This window comes from Eschrichtius robustus, chromosome 3 (assembly GCF_028021215.1).
Source record: "Eschrichtius robustus isolate mEscRob2 chromosome 3, mEscRob2.pri, whole genome shotgun sequence".
Taxonomy (NCBI): domain Eukaryota; kingdom Metazoa; phylum Chordata; class Mammalia; order Artiodactyla; family Eschrichtiidae; genus Eschrichtius; species Eschrichtius robustus.
Genome location: NC_090826.1, coordinates 160,549,127 through 160,569,363, shown reverse-complemented (window position 1 = coordinate 160,569,363; position 20,237 = coordinate 160,549,127).

Genomic DNA, 20,237 nt, shown 5'->3' with positions numbered 1-20,237 from the left:
TCCCCTGGGATTGTCACAGTGATTTCTTAGGACTTAAAAGAAAATCGGCCACAGATATTCAGAAAATTTTAGCAATATAAGCAGCAAGGGGAGAGTGTTATGATCCAAAGACTCAAGGCTTTGTAGACAGCAGACCTGGATTCCACCGAAAGAATTATTTCACTTTTGCTAAGCTTTGATTTCCTATCTATAAAACAGTTTTACTTACTGGCTGACTCAAGAATTGAAAGGTATAAAGCATGCAAAGTTTGGCACGTAACATGATAAACATTAGCCATTTTCAATGAACAATTGTCAAATGACTAACAGACTTTTTTTTAAAGTGGTTTAGCTTGATGGAAACTTTTAAAATGTTGACAAAGTCTACCAGGTCTTCCTCTTCACTTGTTCTTTGGTGATTGTCTCCACTTCTGGAGACAGTATGAAATAGTTGTATGTCCCTCTCTCCTTGGAGAAGCAAGATTTTCATTTACAATCTCTGCTCTCTTAGAGGCTGAAAAATGGTATTCTTGTGTAGACTCTGTGGCTTGTTGGGGTTGTTGTGGTGGCAGTGACATTCTCTTGTGACTTTTCACTTTCTAAGCCAGAGGGCAAGTCCCTGAAGGGCTCCCTTAACCTCACTGAGTGCTACTGCTCTGACCACTGCTGAGAGATGGTTCATGGAAAAAGACTAAATGGCTAAATTGGACCATTGCCTACATAGTGAATCACCATGAGAACTGAGTATCTTTAAAGAGATTTCTTTTCAAGGTACCTTGAAAATATATGGGTCAGGTTCTTAACCGTTTATTCCATGCTTTCTGATTAGTGACCAGGTTGTTGGACACGTTTCCTAATAAAGCCCAAACCCAGGAGTGCTTCCTTGTATAAAAATGTATGTATCCAAGAAAAAAAAAAAAAAAAAGGTTCTGAAGGTCCTATGATCTTTCTCTCATGGGGCAGTGGACTTTGCTTTTGTTCCTTTCTTTCCCTTTCTCTTTCTTTATGATTAAAACAAAGACGCAAAATCAAAAGAAAATCCTGAAAACTAATCAGCTACTCTACTGAAAGCTTCCATTTCACTCAAAAAGGCAAATATAAGCAGATTTGTTTTCCCAGTTTTACCCTGCCTCCGGCACATATGGACATAGTTTATCTTCTCAATGTATAAGCAAACCATTCTATGTCATAATAAAATGCAAATGAGCGCCCAAGTCCACAGACATGTTCGCCAACCCCAAAGGGAATTTCTCAAGCTGTTTAAGCCTGAGATTGCTAGTTGTCCTTCTGAATTTTTAAATACCAGGGAATTTCATTTTTTATTACCTTATTAGAATGGTATTATATAATATTAGCCACTTGTATTCTCTTTACCCCTTTAACCCCATTATTTTCCTGAGCCCGCACTCAGATAATGAAAGGAGCACTTAGATTAAAAATAAATAAGTATAACTAGTAATTGTGTTCTGCACTTTATATAATCCCCCATTTCATACCTTAGGAGGACAGCTCTTTATTCTTGAAATTCATTGTTGAGAGTCAGGGTCTGCAGAGAGTTAGTGGGAGTTTAAAGTGGTTTATATCTGATGATGGGTTTTTGTCAGAGACTGCTGGGGTAAATTGAAAGCAAACGTCCCGGCCTATCTCAAGGACCCAATTCTCTCCCCAGATGTAACAAACTAAGATGCACTCAACTAAACTACAGCATGAAAGTATTTGAATCAAATTAGGGTTAGAAAGAGACCGAATCTCTCATCAGTGAACTGCAGTCACCCTCATAGTCCTCCAGGCTCTAAGAGAAATCCATTTTTCTCTGGCCCACTGAGGGTCCAAAAACAAGAGCTCTCAGTCAAGGCAAGGACAGACCTTAGCATTTCTGGTGTTTACTTCTGATCATCTGGAGTCATTGGTTTAAGCCTACATACACTAGGGAGGGGAGGGATTCAGTCATATAAGTAAAGGGAGTAGGTACATTAAAGAGGCAAGAAAAACAATGCTGCAAGGAGTGGAGGGGGAAGAGGAGAGACTCAGCAAGTTCCAAAGCAGAGGCAGGTTGGGATAGAGTCCTAGAAAAATAGGACTTCCTTCATAAGACAGGGGGAGAGCTGAGCAATAAACACGAGGCCAAGATAAGAATGAATGAGTCCTGTTTGATTAGCCCCAAAGAATCTCCTCTTTGTGAGCATCAGCTGGACCAGGATTTAAAGTCTCAAACCAGGAGGCAATCTGCACCCACCTAACTCATTAACGGGAAGGCTTATCTAAAGAGCAATATCCCAGATAAAGCTGATTTGTGTCATTATCCCTTCAGTACCTGCTGGGTGTCTTTAAGGATCAAAAGCATCTTAATGTACTTAACCTGCTGATCATTAGGGAAGGAGCAAAGAGAGCTGCGGTCGGAACCCTGGAGGCAGAAGCCAGACAGGGAAATGGAGCTCAGCTCAATGCTGTGCCCCTGCTATTACTCTCAGGCCAGCAGATCAGGCCTGTTGGTTAGCCTTAGACCTGAGTTGGGAATAGATCCATAGCTGCCCGTGAGCATCAAAAAAAAGAATCCTGGAAAAGGTGTTTGAACCAGAGCTGTCACTTAAGCAATTTAGTACGTCCAGGGGCCATAGCTACCTTTATTGCCTCAGGTGGCTTGTATGCAGTTCTGGTGTGTGATTAAAAGGAGGATAGGATTAATGTCCTTTTGACAACAGTACCCAGCCACATAAGACGAGGATGCAGTTTATTTCTTAAGAGTACTATAAACCTGAGTATGATTTGTGGCTGGCTTTCCAACTGAGCTGCAACTTTCAGGAGAAGCCCCCTCCTCCCCCTGGCAACAAATACATTCTTTGCCTTGAGAGTTCTAAAACCAGTTTCAACCTTAGACAGCAGCCAGAAGCAAAAAAAAAATCCCTCCTTCTCTGAGACTTTGTGCAGAGAAACATAGAAGGGCAGGACCAAGGACAAGGACCATGTTGTGTCATCTGCTGCATGTCCAGTATCCAGCACCAAGCTTGACATGTAGTAAATACTCCACAACAACTGATAAATAAATGAGTATAATAAATGATTGGACGAATGACTATAAATTCTTTAAGCTTTAGCTTCAAGCTTATTTGAAAGCTTAAAGGTAAGGTTCAATCCAAATAATTATTTTACTTATATTTATCTGAGGAATTTCCTCGAGGGTAAAGAAAAAAATGAGGAGTAATATGGAAAGGGCACAACACCCTTTTGCTATGAAACAGGCCTTAGTTTTTCCAGAAGTTCAAAAGCAGTGGTTCTCAAAAATAATCATTAGAAACCTATGGGGAGATTTAAAAGAATACAGATTCCTTAATAACTCCTAGTTTTAATTAACTGGTTTCAAATGGCCCCCAACTATCTGGATTTAAGAAAACAACCACCCTAAAATATTCTGTTGATGAGCTAGGTGTTGGAAACCACTGGCCCATCGTGTTCCACCTTCCTAATGAACGTGAGTATGGGCTTAGTGCTGCTTTGCGTTTCTTCGCTTTTTCTGGGAAATTGCACCATTTTAGTATTGACAAGGCTAAGGATAAGGGACCAAGTTGATTTTAAAGTGAAAATTGTGAAATAAATGAGATTTGTCTCCAGTGTTCTGCTTCCTCTCTGTTATGGGCTGAATTGTGTCTCCCTCAAACTCATATGTTGAAGTCCTAACCCCAATACCTTAGAATGTGATTGTATTTGGAGATAGGGTCTTTAAAGAGGTAAAACGAATTCATTAGGGTGAGCCCTAACTCAAACTGACTAGTATTCTAATGAAAAGAGGAAATTAGGACGTACACACAGACAGAGGGAAGACCATGTGAGGACACAGAGAGAAGATGGCCACCTACAAGCCAAGAGAGGCCTCAGAAGAAATCAAACTTGCCAGCAACTTGATCTTGAAGTTCTAGCCTCCAGAATCATGAGAAAATAAATTTCTGTTGTTTAAGCCACCCAGTCTGTGATACTTTGTATGGGCAGCCCTAGCAAACTAATACACTCTCCTATCTGCAACCTCTCTTTATTCCTCACCTTCCCCAACCAGGGGCAGATTACTCTCTCTGAACTCCCAGGTCTCCTCAGCAGAACTGCTTCATCTGAGCTGTGTCTACTATACAGGACTCCAAGTTCTAGATGTGTGTCTTTGATTCAATTCAGAGATCATATGCCACTCCTGCCCGTGTAACAGGTGCTCTCACAGGTACCAGGGAGCAGAAAAGTTGCTGTTTCAAGGTTATCACAGCACCCTCTCAGCTGACCTCTCTCTAGGTCAGTCCCACTGGAGTCTGCTAGGTAAATACAATAAGCTTATCAACAAATTCCTATCTGGATTATTATGGATCTTCTAGTCTAAATGCTTTCTCTAAGAATGCACTTCAACTAGGTACTCTTGAGATCAGGAACATTATCTCATTTATTCAACATTTTAAAAAGTAACTGCCACGTAGAAGATGCTCAACAAACCTTATTTTCAGAATCAAAGTGATCATCTTGCTTCCTTTTAGACACTTCTGGTGACTGAGAGCTCATTACTTACTGACATGGCAATTTCTTTACTTAGCATATTGATTAAGACATATATTTAGGACATGTACATTATAGTTAATGTATATTATGAATATAATTTAGATTAAAATTATAAAATGGAAATAAAATTTTCTTATTTATAGCCTTGGAAAAATCTTCTTTCAATTGGTTTTAGCTCTGGTGTATGAAAATAATTTAATTTCTCTTACATGTCAAACCCATTATTTAGTCATCAGATATCTTTTGGCACCCTACTACATATTAGGTACTGGTATAGAATGGTGAACAGATGTGGTTCCTGCCCTCATTTAGGTAGTCTGGTAGAAGGGGACAGATGAAAAAAAGATATATATAGCCAACTAAAGAATGTCATTCACCATCTGGTTCTATAAGAATGAAGTCACTAGCCACTGCAGTTGCTGTTCAGGGTGGCGATCAGGAATGAGGCACTCTGTGCTCTGGGAAAAACTGGCAGAACAGGCCTTCAGATAGTTAGATATTTTCAAGAGAAAGTTTAATGAACCCAATTTCTTGCATCTTCTCATACCTAGAAAAGCACTAAGATCATTAACGGACACATCTGCTCCTCGTGACTAGCAGCAACTGTCTACCGAGATGTGTACTGGATTGCACGTACTCCCTTCACCAAAATCACATATATACTGACCTCCCCCATACCTCTTCAGAGAAGTTCCTCAGAGCCATCTGAGAGGCTGTCTCCCAGGCCATGTCCTCATTAGGCCCCAAATAAAACAACGCATAGCTCTCACGTTGTGCACTTGTTTTTAGTCAACAACATATATAACCAAAGACTGTGATAAATGCCATGAAGTGAATGTATAAAAGATGCCATTAGAAAGACCAACAGAGGCATTCTGTTTAGAGTGAAGACTCAGAGAAAGGAGTTTTGAAAAGGTGAGATTTGACAGATGATAGCTGTTAGCCAGGGGAGAGAAGGGAAATAATATTCTGTTAAAGGGAGCAACATGTGTGGAGATGCTGAAGTAGGAAGCTTGTCACATCCAGGAACCAGAAGGCCAATGAGGCTGGGGAGGGGGAGTGCATGGGATTGATCAAGAGGCTGGTGGTGAGTGGTGGGGGAGTTTGCACTGAAATTATCACTAGTATTGTAGAATACTTTTTCTGTTTACTGAACTATAATTCTACATGTTCCTCTCTAGAGGATGTGGTTTCTGGTCCAGGTGTCCTTTCTGAGCCCCTTTCCTGCCAAGCTTGTGCCTGGCTTGAGCTCAGATGGGGCAATCCTTCCAGGATTCCTAAGAATATGTGTATATATCCCTGAGTAGCTAAAATTGTATATCCTAAAATCTTTTTTTTTCTTATAACCTTTTCACATATGAGATGGGATTCTCAAATAATAAAAGCACATTTACAACCATATGAAAATCGACCTTTTTGTACTGGTTGCGCCTTATATCTTCCTTTGTTAGTTCTCTGCTCTAAAAGAGCTGAATCAGAACTTCACTTTCAACCTAAAATATTATTTTATTATTGCTATATCTTCACTCCCATCCTAGATTGTAAGCTCCTAGGGTCACTATTCAGGGTTGAATCATCCTATGTACCCAGCACAGACATCACCCAAGACTGAGACCTCAGTCTATTTTCCTTGCTCTTTCCAAGCACTCAGCACTGCTGCACAATCGCCACAGGGTGAGTACATGGTAAATGTTAGGACTAACGGTCTAAGTCAGGGAAAAAAAAAAAAACCAGATTAACTATATATTTTGGCCTGGGGGGTTATTTTACATTATTTTCTGCCTTATTATAAGATATTGAATGGCTTGTGCTACAGGGATCTGGGGAAGTTGTCTTTCTAGTCATGCTTTAGGTTAAAAAAGAAACAGATCAATTGAGAGAGTAATCTGACACTTGGTTTGGGGAATGCCAGAGACCTTGAGTCTTTATAGAACATTGTTAATTAGTAAGTTGCACCTTGCATGGGGTTTAGAGTGTTCTGTAACAGAAATCGCTTTGGTTTACAGTTTTCTTTAGGTCTTTTAGAAATTCATCAGTATTGACAGAGTTGCTGTCTTATTTGGGCTACTGAATTACATCTAGTCCATTCTACGGAAAGGGATTATGTCTTATTTAATGTTGTATTCCAGCGCTTGGCACAGTGCCTGGCACATAGAGGTGCTCCCAGATGTTTATTATGGAATTCTAGAATATATAGATATTTCCTGGAAATGTTTCTGTTTATAGTCTTATGTTGGCCACATTGTATTGAAGCTTTAAATGCATCTCATAACTCTGGGCAATTGTACGGTCTTCTCCTCTAGATCCTCTGGTGGCATGAAGGGTTTAATCGGGGATCAAGGACCCTGTCCTACACACTCCATGGGGCTAGGAGTTCCTGACCAAGTCTGGACTCTTGGAGAACAGAATCTCTTCTGAGCTTATTTTTATAATTATTTGGTACAGTACATACTAAGTGGTCAACATATGTTTGTGGATGGCAGTGAATAAATGTATTACCAGAGAAGGAATTGTACCAGTTCCATGACTGTGATCACCAGAGCAGTGAGTGGTCAATTCTGTAGAGACTTGCGCCTTGTTCAGAGTCAGCTTCTGAAGATTCAGTTATCAGTACTGTTGTTAGACACTGATGATAATACCGTCTGGAACAGACTTGACTTAGAGCATTAAATCAATCTGTCAAAGAGGATCATGTGGCTTCCTGGGGTTGAACTCAATTCTGTTTTTTAGATGGGGACAAATCATGTTCTTTTGCTGGGGATGCAATTTGAAAGGTTCCTCACTGCCTCAGTGATCTCAGGTAGCCTTGGCTATGCCCAGAATCTGTGGCAGATATCTGGTGTCTGGCTTTGAATACAAACAAGTTCCTGCAATCCCTAAGGAAAATCTTTATAGGCAAGGCCAGAACAAGGCATGTTTGTAAGAACTGTCAAAATGCAGTGATTAAAGTGATAGGAAAAGCCCTTGACACTCTCCACACACCCAAGAATACCTCCTTTGTGCCACAGAGCATACAATTCTCATCACTTCTCAAAACTGAGAAGTTTAAAGAAGATGACACATTTGCTAGTTTACACAGTAGCAGGGATTATTTTAGAAAATGTACCCATATTTTTTAGAATCCTGTATTAGATTCAGAGAGTAGGCGTCAATAGGGAGGTAGGGTAGGAATCAGGGACAGAGCTTAGAATTAAAGAAGAGAGGGACAGGAAGAGAGGGAAGAAGAAAATGTGTGTGTACATGTGTGTGTGTGACAGAGATAGAGAAAGACAGAGAGAGGTCATTTTATGCTAAATGCTAAATGGAGCCCACAGGAATCAGAGTACTAAATTTACTTATGTTCCTACTTTTTTGTTGTTGTTGTTAAATTTTAAGTTAACGTGAGGAAGGGCACAAATTAACTTAATATTGCCATTTCAGTTAGCTAAACAAAAACTGGCAAAAAATGTTAGCCTTTTAGGGGCAGAAACTTATTTACTGCTGTATCCCCAGTGCCTAGGAAGGTGCTTTGTACCTAGTAGGCCCTGGACAAATGTATATGAATAAAAAATGAATTAACCACTACCAAATATTTACAGAAGAATTAATACCAAGTCTTTACAAACTCTTCCAAGAAATAAAATAAGGGAGACTATTTCCTATCTCATTTTATGAAGCCATTACCATCCTGATGCCAAAACCAAAGACATCACAAGAAAACTACAGACCAACATCTCTTATGAATATAGATGAAAAACTTCAACAAAATACTAGCAAACTGAATCCAGCAACATATACAAAGGATAATACAAATACTGTGATAAAGTGAGATTTATCCTAGGAATACAATGTTGGTTTAAAATTTGAAATTAATGTAATATACCATATCAATAGAATAAATAAAATGCACATGATTATCCAAACAGAAAAGAATCTGGCAAAATCCAACACTCTTCAATGATAAAAATACTCTACAAATGTGGAGTAGAAGAGAACTTCCTCAACCTGACAAAGGGCATTTATAAGAAACCCACAGCTAATATCATACTTAATGGTGAAAGATTGGATGCTTTCCCCTTAAGAAGAGCGAGAAAAAAAAAAAATCAAGGATGTCTGCTCTCACCATTTCTATCCAACATTATCCTGGAGGTTCTAGCCAGGGCAATTTGGCAAGAAAAGGAAATAAAAGGCGTCCAGATTGGAAAGGAAGAAGTAAAACTCTCTCTATTTACAGATGATCTGATCTTGTATATAGAAAATTCTAAGGAACCCACTAAAAAACTATTAGAATTAATAAATGAGTTCAGCAATGGTTCAGAATTTAAGATCAATATGTAAATATTAATCATGTTCTTATACATTTATATTAATCGTATTCTTATACATTTGCAATGAACAATCTGAAAATGAAGTGAAATGAAAACATTTACAATAGCATCAAAAAGAATAAAATACTTAAGAATAAATTTAGCAGAAGAAATGCAAAATTTATACTCTGGAAACTACAAAATATTGTTGAAAAAAATTAAAGAAGATCTCAATAAAATGAAAGATATTCCATTTTCATGGATTGGAACGTTGTTAAGATGGCAAACCTCTCCAAATTGGTCTACAGGTTCAACACAATCCCTATCAGAATCCCTACTGGCTTCTTTGTAGAAACTGACAAGCTGATTCTAAATTTCATATGAAATTGTAAGGGATCCAAAATAGCCAAAACAGTTTAAAAAGAGGAACACAGTAGGAGATTCAGGCTTTCTGATTTCAAAACTTACTATAAACCAGTGGTAATCAAGAGAGTATAGTCCTGGCATAATTATAGGTCTATAGAACAATGGAGTAGAATTGAGAGTCCAGAAATAAACCTATGCATCTATGGTCAATAGATTTTCAACAAAGGTGTGAAGACCATTTAATTAATAATAGTCTTCAACAAATGGTACTGGGATAATTAGATATCCATGTGCCAAAGAATGAAGTTGGACCCCTGCCTCACACTGTTTATAACATTAATTCAAAATGGATCAAATGACTAAATGTAAGAGCTAATATTATAATACTCTTAGAAAAAAAACAGAGGTAAATCTTCCTGACCTTGGTAGCAAGTTTCTTAGTAGACCAAAAGCACAAGCAACCAAAGGAAAAAAAAATAGATAAATGAAATTCAAGATTAAAAACTTCTGTGTTCCAAAGAACACTATCAAGAAACTGAAAAGACAACCCACAGGATGGGAAAAAAAATTGCAAATCATATATCTGATAAGGGAGTTATGTCAGAATATATAAAAATTTCTTACAAGTCGAGAATAAGAAAAAAATTTCCCAAATAAATAACAGACAAATAATCTATATAAACATTTCTCCAAAGAGGATATACAAATGGCCAATAGTAAACAAAAAGATGCTTGGCACCATTGGTCATCACGGAAATACAAATCAAAACCACAATGAGACAATGAGATACCACTTCATACCAACAAAGATAGCTATAATAAAAAAGTCAGATAAAAACAAGTGTTGGTGAGGATGTGGAGAAATTGGAACGCTCATAAACTGCTGGTGGGAATGTGAAATGGTATGGCCACTTTGGAAGCATTCTGAAAATTCCTTGAAAAGTTAAATGCAGAGTTACCATATAACCCTGCAATTCCAGTTCTATTAGGTATATTCCCAAGAGAAATGTATCTAACATGTATCTACATAAAAACACATACATGAATGTTCATAGCAGCATTATTCATAAGTGCTGAAATAGTCAAAAGGTAGAAACAACCCAACTGTCCATGAGCTGATGAATGAATAAACAAAAGTGGTATATCCATACAATGAAATATTATTTGGCCAAAAAGGTACATACAAATTATTAATACATGCTACAGCATGAATGAACGTTGAAAACATTGTGCTAAGTGGAAGATATCAGTCATGAAGGACAACATATTATGATTACTCTTATATGAAATGTCCAGAATAGGTCAATTTATAGAGACAAAAAGTAGATATGTGGTTGCCTGTGGGTGGGGGCAATGGAGTGGTTATGGAATGATAACTTAAGGGTCCGGTTTTCTTTTTGGAGTAACGAAAATGTTCTAAAACTGACTGGGGTGATGGTTGCCCAACTGTAAATATACCAAAAACAATTTAATCGTACACTCTAAATTATATGGTATGTGAATTTTATCTCAATAAAACTTACCAAAAAAAGAGAATGAATTAATAACTTGAGAGTTTGGGGATTTGAATAAAGCCTATCACACAAATAGATAAAGAGATAAAGTACATATCCAAGTTTTAAATTAATCAATAAAATCTTTATAAATCACAGAAGTTTTCTCTTTCAGTTAAAAAAAAAATCAAATCTATTAGGACTAGATTTGAGTTACTCTAAAGTCCTGAACAACCCTCAGATTCTATGGAAATAATATTTAAGAAGGAGCCTCCTTTTAGCCAACGTTGAGAGAAGTAAAACCGCATGATGCATTTAAATACATTTCCAACTGATGAGAGTAGATTTGGATAAAACCGTAACAACCTCTTTAATTCATATAAAGCCAAGCTCCCTGGTGGCCCAGGTTTAGCACAGTGTGGCATTCACAGAAAAATCAGCCTGACATCCAACAACGATATTTGAAAAGCAATTTAAATATTATGAATAATTTTGCAAAGCATTCTTAATACAGAGCAAGCCTATTGAAATCTCTTTCCCTCTTGCTCTCTTTCTCAGCAGCAACTCATGAACATGACAACTACCCAAATAACTCCCTCTTCTCCTATCTGAACTCATCCCTCTTTACCTCCTAAAAAACTCTTTCCAATCCTGCCCTGGTTGCTCCTGTTCTTTCCCTCCCATCTCATCTTCTATGTGTAGTCTGTACTCACTGGCCAACAGTTCTCTGTCATTAACAGTGTAAATCTATTCAGCTCATTTTAATAACTTCTAATTCTCCCTTTCACACACCACCCTGTTTCTATGCAAGAAAGGTCACAAAGACAGAATCCACTTTAACAGACAAAAGAGGGTGTGAGGCTATAATGTTATTTTTCTGGTTATGTTGCCTGACATATTTAAAAATTAGAGGTGACAGATTAAGGCTTGTAGGAAGAGAAAGTGAACACCATTCTGTGCTTTCTGGAATCTTCTACTTACCAGGGCAGCCAGAACATCAGTTGGAAGTAGGAGAAGGGCAGTTTAGTTCTCTGTGTACTTGGTGGTGACTGTCACCCCAGTTCGAAGGAGAATTGTTTTAAATCTTAGAAAGCATGACTCCTCCATTTACATTAGTCATCTTAAGTGGACTGACCCCAAGCCTTTGAGGTCAATAAAATTATAAGGCATGTTAAGGATCTAAAAGAATCCACAATGACTCTGTTCTTTAAAACAGAATCCCTGAGGATGATGCTTCAACCCCTAACCTGAAGACAGGATGAAAAGGGTTAAGAAATCAATTCCAGTAGCATTCAGACTGCTTTTCAAGTTATTTGCAGTCAGCCAGTCAATGGCATTTATTGAGTGATTGTCCTCTGTGTATCAAGCACCAAATTAGCTTTTAAGTTGCAAGTTCTGCAAAGAGAACTCTTTTCACCCCTTGGCCAAGGTAAGTATATCTTTCTCTACAGACGAACTCCGTCTGGGAGTTCCCTGGCATTCCGGATACCTCTGCACAACAGTCAGAGGTTGGTGCCCTAATTTCACATAAATAGAGGAGGCAGACTGCTTTCCCTAGTTCCCCTGCTTATTCTTCTCTAAGTTGGTAAGAAAATTTCAGTCAAAATTGAAATCCGCACTGGGACAGCCTAGGCTGACTTAGAAAGTTCACTTGATTGAAGACGATTTTCTGATCTGCCATCTCTCTCTTATGTTTAAATCTTTCCATCTTGGGATCTTTCTCCGAGAAAGGGCAGCAATAGGAATCCTGTACAGATCTGTGGGTATCACTGTTTGAAATGTCAGTTGAGGTATCTGAGGGAAGATGCCAGGTAAGGTGCAATCAGTTAAGGAGTGTAAAGTCATTTAGTATCAATATTTACACTCATTGAGAGAATAACGTTTTAGAGGGGTAAGGAACCAGCTACTCTCATTTGAACTCTTTTTTCCTCTATTTCCTTCTACCAGCCCACTCTTGGCTATTTTTGAATTTGTTAGCACCATTGAATAAAGGTTAAGGGAGAGGAAAAGAACAGCAAATCTTGCTTAGTCGTGCTTAGGTGAAATGTTCTGCAGAGTAGAACTTGAGACACGTGCCAGTGTTCTGAAAGAAGTATCCCTGACTTCTGTGCTTCATGTGTATAGATGATGAAGAGCAGTAACAAGCAGCAGGACTGGAGAAGTCCGGCTCCCCACGTGGGTGTGGGCTGCTGGGTGCATGCTGCCCGGCTTACTTTTCCCAGGGAAACTCTTACACGCTGAGAGGCTCTACTTCTGTTCTGTGTAAGTTGAAATGTGCCTGGCTTGACCTCGGTTGACTTTCGGAAGTATGTGAGATGGAAGGTGACGCTCTGAGCAGGAAGTCTACACCATCACTCTTAGGTTCAAGTCTAGTGATCTTGTTTTCTTGTCAAAATAGACGGCAAAGCCTTATCGGCAATACACAAGAGACTGTCTTTACACACAGAATTCATACCTGGGGACTGGATATCAAGTTAAATCATTCCTTTGAAACTACTCAGCTGCCTGAACTGGATATGATTCGTAAACTCCAAGCTCAAGGTAGGAGCTGATAGGTCCCAAATTGCACTTTCTAACATTCCCATGGATTTCAAGCTTGATTGGATGTCATCTAATAATGAATGGCATTGAGTCTTCAGGTCTGAAAAAGCAGGTGCCTTAGGAAGTAAGTAGCTGGGAAAATAAAGCATTCTTTTCAAATGGCTATCAGCAGTTTCTTTGTGAAATGTGCAGATTCTAAAATGAGAAACTTCTTAAATTTTTAAAATAAAAAACATTTTTACTTCTGGCAACTGAAGAAAGTATGCTCCAAATTAGGAGTTTCCTGGGAGAGGCTGCACATTAACTCACTCTCCATATAGTGGGATATGGGCAGCACAGTAACCATAAAGTACACCAAAAACACTGCCCAACACCTGATGTTGTCAAGGTGGGCATTATCCCTTCTAATTAGTTTGTGTGTTGCGGCGGGGGGAGGAGGTAGGAAGAGATCACGAAATGATTATAAGCCTTCTAAATGTGTGGCTGTTTACTGTTGTTCAGACGTGTGTGGGGCTGCCATTGGGGAGGTTGATACAGCAGAGCGAAACGTCAGTGAATTCATGGTTGCCCCAGTATATTTTCCATGCTCACAATCATCAGTAGTTCCTGAAAGTTCTAAAGCAATTTTTAATAAGATGCACTGTTTCTATGCTATTTCAGTTTTCCATTCTGTGCCTAGCACATGACTGCTAAAATTGCTTAATAGCTACTTATTATTGCTAAGACTGAATAAAAATAGTTGACTCTATATACTACTACTTTATTTCTAGATAGCCAACAATTTTATTCTCCACAGTTTTATGATGACTAGTGCCTGGATTCATTGTGGCAGTTGATTATTAATGAATTCTGAAACATTCACTTGGGACATTGCAATGAATAAGGCACAGCCTGTGTCCTCAGGGGCTCACTGCCTAGTGTGGGAGGCAAAGGAATAGACAACTAACGACAAAGCTCTGGAGTAAATGCTGTGGATAGAGTGCTGGTCAAGGGAAAAGGCACAGGAGGTGCTTCCCTGTGACTTCTTTTTTCCAGCTGAAGGACTGGAACCCTCTGTAGAAAACAGGCGTGGGAATACCTGGGTCATCAGGGAAGAATATTTCCATATCAAGGGATGTGATGCTAGAGTGTAATGCTTCCTCACCAAGGGCTCAGACCTGAGGACTTGGGGGATTATTGAAGTCATTAATTATTTAGATACATGTCTATTAAATATACTAATCACATGCATGAAGTTCTCTCCCTACCGTACAATCTTCCATCCTCCCCATGCCCAGCAACCGTGGGCTGACAAGTTAAATAGCAGGCGCATAATCTACCACTGCATTAGCGATGGATTGTGCCCTGCCAAACAGAAAAGTTATGACTTGCAGCTGTAATGATGTTTTATTTCTTCCATGGTATCCCTATATCTAAAATGGTAATGCTTTGATCAAGTGCTCACACAAGCTTAGGAGTTAGAATTCCATAAACAGACACCAGAGAAAGGAACTGCTATGTGGAACATCAGTTGGAAAGCATCTTGGAAGAGAGTTGCCCTGTCAATCAGAGGATTCCCTAGAAGTACTCTTACCCCTTGATTATGGAGGGAAGGTCATTTGGTAATAGTTTTGGTAAGGGCTGTGGGGGTGGACTGTCCAAGGTCACACTCTGGTCCACAGTAGCATGGAGGAAGTGTTTTCAATTGTTCTAAATCTCTTATGCTCAGGTTTCCTTCCATCCCTGCAGAAGCCTCCTTCTGAAACTCAGAGGTACCAAATCCTCCCTCTATATGCTCTTCTCCAGTGATCTTCTCTATATGCCAAGCATGAGCAGGGGATTACTGAGCAGGAACTGACAGCCTCTAACTAAGCTAGACTCTGGGGCAGGTTCTCAAGAGTTTACCATGGTGATGGTGCCAAGGCAGAGGCTGTGAGCCTGGGGAGAAGAGGGGCCTTGGCCCTGATGCTAAGCAGAGGCTTAGAAATAATTTTGCAAGCAGTTGGGGATACTTGATAGAAGCATTAAGTCAATGGGTAGAGTTGAGGGAGGACAAAGGGACAGTCTCCACTCACTTTCAAGTATATCTGAAGAGGGTCTACCTCTGTTAAAAGCAGAGAATTTATTTATTTGTTCTTTCAGCAAATGGCAGGCATTATGACGGTTAATTTCAAGTGTCAACTTGACTGGGTCATGGGTTGGTCAAACATCCTGCATGTGTCTGTGAGGGTGTTTCTAGATGAGATTAACATTTGAATAGGTAGACTGAGTAAAGCAAATTTTCCTCCCCAATGTGGGTAGGCCTGATCCAAGCCACTGAAGTCCTGAATAGAATAAAAGGCTAAGTAAGAAAAAATTCTTTCTCTCTGCCTGATTGTCTTCAAGTTGGGACTTTGGTTTTCTCCTGCTTTTAGACTTGGACTCTGAATGGAATTTATACCATCAGCTCTCCTGCTTCTCAGGTCTTTAGATTTGGACTGGAACTATACCACTGGCTCTCTAGAGTCTTAACTTCTTAGCCTCCATAATGGCCCCTGGTCTAACTGACCTTACATTCTTGTTGGGTGAGACAGATCATAAACAAAGCAAACAAACAAACACAACAAGTGAACAAGAAAGACTATTATGATCAAGGCTGTGATTCCTACAGAAGAATTCAAACAAAATGGTGTGATAGTAAGTGACTGGATGTCTCTTTTAAGTTGGGTGGTCAGGGAAGGTCTTTCTGAGGAGATGACATTTAAACTGAGTTTGGAGTGACAAAAAGCAGCTTGACAAAAGTCCTCGGAGAAAAGCCCTCCCAACAGAGAGAATAGTAAGCGCAAAGGCCCTGAGGTAGAAACAAGCATGGTATGAGTAACAAAAAGGCCAGCATGATTAGCCCTAGTGAGTAAGAGGCAAGGTGGCAGAAGACAAAATCAAAGATTTATCAGGTAACAATGGGTTTTGTAAACTGTAAACCAGAAAAAGAGTTTGAATATTATTATAATGACAAGCAAAGGCCATTGAAAGGTTGGGTTCCAGGTAGTAATTGGATCTGATTTGGATTTTTTAAAAGATTTCTCTGGTTGCTGTGTAGAGAATGAATCATAGGACTTCCAAAATGATGGTGGGTTCCATTTACCCATTTTCTGCTTCTTCCCAAGTGCCCCACAAAATGACTAGAAAGAAATGTAAATAAAGAGGCAAAGCTCACAAATACAATGATAATGGAAGAGGATGTGACAGCAACAGGAATTGGAAGCTAAAACCTGACAGATGAGTGGTATCTGACTTGTCAGGTATAAACTGGCAATGAGGGAAGCAGAGAAAAATCTGATTTACAGTGCAGACAATCCCCTGCCCAAAGACCCTTTTAAGACTTAGGGATCACTATGATCAGGTACCTCTAGAAGGGAGGTCAAAGTGAAGTTACAGAAGCATTGGTCGAAAGTCAGTTTAAGAAGCAAACAGGACTTCAAATTGATTCCCCCTTTCCATGAAGCTTGTGATTGCCGCCCCCGCTCCCCCCAACTCTTACAGGAGACTGGTGATCCATTCTCTGGAGAGGGTAAAATTGAGGGTCTCTGGAATTACTTAGGCACAGTTGTGGTACAAATAAGAGGGAAATTAAATGAAAGTTTACATACAATATATTGGGACCCCACTGAGTTCCCAGAAGGTTGACACCCAAACTTATACCTATCAGGTATAAGTTGGAAAAGCTCAGGATGGATATTGGGAAAGGATGGATATTGGGAAAGCTCTCTCTGGGGGAATTTTACTAGTTAAAGAAGAGACATAAGATATTGACATGGGAGTTCTCAAGGAAATAGCCCAGATAAATCATCTTGTGGGAAAGTCCATAGTTTTCTGCATAGTTAAATTCTTGTCTTTGTGCAAAGAGCTTCTAACCAGCTTTTTAGTACCCACTTAAATATTCTCAGACTGCTGAGAATCATCAGACATTTGGGCTCTATTTTTTAATATCATCATACAAAATATAAAAGCCAGAGTCACAAACAAATAAGCAAGCAAAATAAAGTGGCATGGGAAAGATTTCTGTAAAAGGAAAAGAGAATTTAATATCAAACAAAATGTTCTCTATTATTAATTTCCTTAAGAACATATTTTTAAAAGGTATTGCATCCATGAATCAGTAATAGAATGCTATAAGATAAAACATTTGGAAAAAAGATCTTAGGACTTAAAAAAACTAATAACTGTGATAAAAACATAATGCAACAATACAAAAATCAACTCAGTAGAAGGGTTTGAGGGAAAAGTTCAGGAAATCTTCCTTGAAATAGAGCAAGCAAAAAGATTAAAAACAGGAGAAAAAGAGAAAAACTTGAGGATCAGAAATCCCAAAACTTAGATAACATGAATTAATAAGAGTCAGGGAAAGTAGAAGGAAGAAAACCATTCATGAAATAATTTCAGAAAAGAATCCAGAACTAAAGTACAGAAATCTCCAGGTTGAAAGTTCCCCTTAGATGCCCAAAACTGTGGATGAAAACAGATCAAGACACATCATTGTGAAATATCAGAATACTGAGGAACAAAGAGCCAATCATAAAAGCTTCCAGAGAAGAAAAATAAAAACATTAAGACAATTATTAACTCCAGGGAAAACAAAAAGTTGCCCAAGAAAGTAACCATGGTACTCTGCATGGCTTAGTAGTAAGTAGTGTGCACTGCTTCTCAGGAGGGCTTTGTAGCATTTTAGGCATTGTTGTGCAGCAATGTCCTGCCCATTGCAGGACTTTTAGCATACCTGGTTCTCACCCACTAAATGCCACTGACTGACCCAGCCCCTCCCACCCAACCCACCTAACACTGACAAACCAAATGCTGCCCCACATTTCAAATTCCCTTTTAAGGGGTATTACTGGGCCACGTTGAAAATCACTAGTTTACAGAGTCATAATAATGTAAATCCTAATTATAAATAAAAATTGAACTGTGAATACAGAGTGACTACAGGGTGTGTAGACAAAGGAGGGGTGCATACGAGAGCCAAATCTTCATTCTCCACCTTGAAAAGTCAATAGTTAATGCCTAAAACTGACCAATCATGATCTATTTAGAGATTTGAAGGTAAATACAACAGATCAAAATAGTTGAAGGTGGCTTATTCTAGGGAGGAGAAAATGGAAGGTAAAGGGATGATTGAATGCCATTTTTTGTAAGAATACTTGTAGAATTATTTGATTTTTTAAAAGTATGTGCAAGTATAATTTTGATGAAGTTTAAAATGAGTTTGGAGGTAGCAGTGGAGGCATGGAGATAGGAATGTATCTTTCTCTATCTGTCAGTCTATCCATCTATTCGTATATCCATTTTACAGAAGGTGAAAATGAGGCTTAGGAGACTTACAGAGGTTAATAAGCCACAGAGCCAGCAGAGGGAGGAGCCAGAAAGCAGTCTGACTCTAACACCAGAGCCCCTGATCACTCTCCTTTGCTGCCCTAAAAGAGCAAGTGAGAGGAAAGAGTGAAGGGAGTGGGCAACAGACAAGAGGAACAAATGAGATGTCCTTTGAAGGTTGTTTCTATCTTTTGTGACTCTAGGTGTTGCCCAGGGGGACACTGTGTCAGATGTGATTTATAGAGCTCTCTGTCCACAGACTGCTGTAGGAGGGCAGATGAATGGAGGGAGCCACTCCAGAGCTATTAAGAGAAGAAAGGGAACTAGGACTGAGTCTCCGCCTTCAAATGTTGCCTTCTCAGAGTGAAAAAAGAGGCCTAAAGAGTTGCACATTTCATATAGCTGATCCCAGGGCACTGTCTCAAACAGGAATGACCTGTGTATTTAGAACATCCACCCTAGTCATTTTCTCTTGTGTAACTTCAGAACCTATCTGTATAGTAATTCTCTATGAATATATTTGAAAATAATGTCAGCCCCAAAGTAGTTTGGCTTAGATTTTTCAGCTTTTATGTTTTTCTTGGCACAAGGGAAATCTCATTTCTTTCCCTAAATACCCTGTTTCTTATTTCCATTATCTCATTTATCACATCATATTTTATATAGATATTATTATTTTAATCACAATGTAATCTTTTCTCCTTGCAGAAAGTTGGAAAAAATTACAAATAAGAAAATAAAAGCCACGCATAATTCCACCACATAAAGATAGCCACTGCTTGTACCTGGGTGGTGCCATCTCCTCCATACACATGAGAACTTGAGCTTGTGATTAAAACTTTCATCTATGAATCTCCAGCCCCAGGCAGGGCACCTGACACAGCTGACACTCAATAAATGTTTGCTAAAGCTTTAGTTAAGCATCTGGCATTTAAGTAAAAGATATATCTAAAAATATAAAAAGTAGCCAGCTGGTCCACTTGGGAAGAGACATGAGGAATCTTTGAAAACTCTATACATCAACTTTAAATCACCAAGAATATTTTCAAGATCCTTCTACTATCTTGCTCCTTTTCCAAAATTTGTTCTCTACAAAGGAGCAACATTCTCTTCAACTCTCACTGAGCTGTTCTCATAGCCTCATGAGCTCCCTGGGCTCATATAGATCTTCATGTCTCCCCCTCTTCCAGAATGCTCTCCTCTCATGCTGTTCTGTTGATCTATAGCTTATCCATCTTCTAGTTCCAGCTCAAGTCCAATCTTCCACCCATGTGTCCCTGACTACTTGACTTCATTTACTTCCTTTTCTCCTCTAAATTCTGCAGCCCCTGGAGCCTGCAGCTTAGCACTTCTTGTGATTGATTTGAACCATATACCAAAATCGCACCTGGATTTGCTTTCTTTCTCCTTAGAAGAGGACTAGACACATTACTCGGAACTGTTGCAAATACAGGAATATCCCCTAAGTACAGGCATACCTTGGAGATATTGTGGGTTCAGCTCCAGACCACTGCAATAAAGCTAATATCACAATAAAGCAAGTCACATTAATTTTTTTGTTTCCTGGTGTATATAAAAGTTATGTTTATACTATACTGTAGTCTATTAAGTATGCAGTAGCATTATGTCTAAAAAATGTACATACCTTAATTAAAAAATGTTTTATTGCTCAGATGCTATCATCTGAGCATTCAATGAGTCATAATCTTATTGA